Source organism: Nicotiana tabacum, chromosome 4 (genome assembly GCF_000715075.1).
Source record: "Nicotiana tabacum cultivar K326 chromosome 4, ASM71507v2, whole genome shotgun sequence".
Lineage (NCBI taxonomy): Eukaryota > Viridiplantae > Streptophyta > Magnoliopsida > Solanales > Solanaceae > Nicotiana > Nicotiana tabacum.
This window is the reverse complement of record NC_134083.1, coordinates 196,856-199,900: the sequence shown is the minus strand read 5'-3', so window position 1 is coordinate 199,900 and position 3,045 is coordinate 196,856. Positions and strand designations below refer to the sequence as shown.

General features: G+C 37.8%; 1 non-coding gene across 1 annotated transcript; it reads left to right on the top strand.

The window, feature by feature from the left end:
- The first annotated feature begins 2,941 nt into the window (after positions 1-2,941).
- LOC142180412 (small nucleolar RNA R71) lies at positions 2,942-3,045 on the top strand. The gene has a single exon (XR_012709037.1). It is a non-coding gene; the product is annotated as a small nucleolar RNA R71 (small nucleolar RNA).

Here is a 3,045-nt window from a genome sequence, read left to right as displayed (position 1 = left end):
TTTGGATATAAGAGTGACTACAGTTAACCGTTCAAAACCCCACACTTATGTCAAACCATAGCTCCACCTTCACATGAATATACATCAACTCCTGACTTTTTTAAGCATTAATACATAAAATATTACCACTATCAAGGAATATTTTTAACAACAATACAACTACTTTTCTTTTTCCTTTTCTTTTTCAATTCAAGTGGCTCTTACTTTTTTCAAAATAATGCACCTTTCTACTTATTTCAATAGTTTCACTCAAAATCCAAACCACAACCCCACTCTTTAACTTTTACAAAGTTCATAAAAAATTCAAGTGCTCACGAGAGGTAAAAGGTTCTAATAGATGGTCAATTCAAACAAATAGGTAAGGCTTGTAATGTGGTTGCAAACGAAATAAGATTATAGGTTCAAAGGGGTTGACTAAGATACATAAAAATTAGGTGGGTAAAAGAATATAACTGGCTCAACAAAGAAATACCTATATCACTTCCAAGACTGAATAATACTACCATTTTGCTTTGCAAACACACGAGAAAAGTTCTAGACATCAAAAACAATGCACAGAATAACACAAAATCTCACACGCACATGGCATATAACCCACTCAGAATTGGACTATCAAGACACTATAGTCAAAGCAGTTAAGCTAAGTTAAGATCATAAAAATCAAGGTACTTATACAAGAGTCAAAAACTGAGCCTAAACGTCACAACTAAAGGACTTACTATTCTCAAGGTGTAATAAAGTTAAGAGATATTGCCTTCATTTCACATCACAGTGCAAGATTTCCTACACCTAAAAAAATAAAAGTAACTACTCCTGGTTCAAATAAAACCCTTGAAAAATAACCACGGCACAAAGAAACACTAAAGGGGGGCTTGGTACACTACCTAACAAAAGAACTTCTTGTTATCTTTTTCCTTCGACTTTAATCCCTCAAGCAACCGGTCGATGATATCCATCGTCGGGAAAAATCGAAAACTTTAAAAAAATATTCTAAACTTTTCTATCTCTTACTCCTACAACTAAAAAAAAGAAAACTAATATACATACATACAAATATTCCCCACCCCTCACTTTAAGTTGTGGCATGTGCTCATGGCACACAATTAAAAAGCATAAGGTAAAGAAAACTTCCCCGAACATCTAGTTGGGGTCGGAGTCGAACTCGGGCTCCATTCCCATTCCTCGCGCCCGAACTAATGCACATATCCATGGAGATAGCTTCTTCTCGTCCTTTTTTGGGTACACACCACACTTATCTTTCTCGCTCTCCGCAGCCTTCTCTTTCGAGCCCTTTACTTTCCACTCGACACTTGCAGCTGGTTTATCCTTTTGTGCCCCCATTACTACATCCATCTTAAAAGTCACAGTCTCCTCACCCACTCTAAGCATGAGCTTTCTCTCGCATATATCTAATATAGCTCTACCCATCTCTAAAAATGGTCTTCCTACGATGAGGGGGACCTCCTTGTTTTCCTACATATTTACCACTATAAAATTCACACGAAATACAAACTTATCCACTCGAACTAACTCATCTTCCACTATCCCCTAGGGTATCATCATAGTTTGGTCTGCCAGCTACAAAGATATAGGTGCAGACCTTATCTCTCCAATCTTCTTCTCAAGTTTCCTGTAGATAGATAGAGGTATTAAATTAATTGAGGCACCATAATAGCATAAACATTTATCAAAATTAATAGTTCCTAAATAGCAAGGTATAGTAAAACTCCCTGGATCTCCACATTTTTGTGGGTGTTTATTTTGCAATATCGTGCTGCAATTCTCTGTGAGCTAGACCAATGAAGTCTCCTCTATTTTGCACTTCTTCGTAAGGAACTCTTTCAAGAATTTGGCATAAGCGGGCATCTGTGAGAGCACTTCTATGAATAGTCAATTCACATGAACCTATTTCAGCTCATTCAGAAGTCTCTAAAACTACATGTCAAGGTTTTCTTTACTTTTCTTTTGAGGGAAAGGCAAAACAGGCATATGCTCGCTCTCCTCATGGTCCTCCCTTCTCGAGTTCTCTTCCTTCTTCTTTTTCTCAGCTTTCATCTGGCCTTTCTTATTCTTATCAACATCACTCTTCAGCTGCTACCCATTTTCTTTTTCAAATATAACATCATTTTTAATTGGGGTGAAATCTTTCAACCCTTCCCCACTTCCCAAAGTTACAGCATTTAATGTTTGTTTGGGATTTCTTTTCGTATCAGCATGGAGAGTTCCTTGAATCCTCTCAGGCAATAGAGTAGCTAGCTTCCTAACCTAACTTTTCATGTTCCGAAAACTTCTGCCCAGTTCTTTGATAGCTGCTCCATGTTCCCATATAGATGAGCTATGAGTTTCAAGCCTCTCATTTTTTTTGATAATAAAAGAATTCATTAGATCTTCCATACTGAACTGATTAGAATGTGGAAGCTGATATTGCTGCCTCTGCTGATTTTGGAAGACTGGAGCTCCTTGTCCCTGGGTTCTGGGATTGTTCTGTTTCCATTCATTCGAAGTTCCCCCAGGTGAACTCCATGAAAATCTAGTATGCCTCTGACCCATTTCATTAAAATCATAATCTCCCACAACATTCACTTCATCAATTAAGGCTTGACACTCATGAGTAGGAAGTCCTCTTCAACATATATCACAAGCTGCATGAGGCTCATTTTGTATCCCGGCTAAGGTCAGCTTTCGTATTTCTTTATCACAAGCTGCATCAAGTTGTACCTGCACATATATATTAGCATCAACTTGGTGAACACCAACTGATTTTCTTTTTTCAGTACTCTCAGAGGGCCATTGATTGGAATCTTCAAATAACTCATCAATAATTGTAACTTCTCCTCTGGACTTCTTTGTGAAAGGACCTCCAACTATATTCCTTAATGTTCTACGCGTGGCCGGTGTCAATCCTTCCCAAAAGTCCTGGAGTTGCATCCAAAGATCAATTGCGCTATGTTGCCAATTTCTAACTATCTCCTTAAACCTCTCCCATGCTTCAAAAACTGTTTCAATCTCTTTCTGGCAGAAGTTATGGATTTCTCTTCTAATCTT